Source organism: Alligator sinensis, unplaced genomic scaffold, assembly GCF_000455745.1.
Source record: "Alligator sinensis unplaced genomic scaffold, ASM45574v1 scaffold1575_2, whole genome shotgun sequence".
NCBI lineage: Eukaryota > Metazoa > Chordata > Crocodylia > Alligatoridae > Alligator > Alligator sinensis.
In genome coordinates, this window is record NW_005843504.1 from 26,792 (window position 1) to 27,305 (window position 514).

Consider the following 514-nt stretch of genomic DNA (forward strand, 5'->3'; position numbering starts at 1 on the left):
ATTCAGGGCTGGGGTCGGGCCCCTCCTTGGTAGTGAGAACAGGCCCCTGTGTGTGTGTGTGTGTGTGTGTGTGTGTGTGCGTGCGCGTGTGGGCCCGGGTGGGGGGGTGGAGAGCTGCAGCTGGATGGGGGGGCAGCTCTGAGCTCCAGCCTGCCTCCCCCAGATTGCCTGAGGGGTCCCCAATGCTGGGATGTGCGCCCACCTCTGGGACATCCCTGGGTGGGCGTCCCCGGGTGGGCCTCAGGACTTCCCACGACTGCAGAGTGGGTCCCTGGGTGGGCGTTCAGGACAGGAAGTGACCCGTTACCTGGGGAGGTCTTTTCAGAAGTGGGGTGTGCTAGACCCCCAGGTCCTGGGGTGGGGGCACAGCCCCTCCCTCCCCTCCCAGCAGGTTATTTTTAGCGCGCTCTTGCGCTCTCTGTTCCCCGTTGCTTGGAGACTGGTACGCGGCGGTGGGGGGGGTGGCAGTGTGTGCACCCTGGCGCTGCTTCTGGGTGGGGTACAGCAGGAGGCT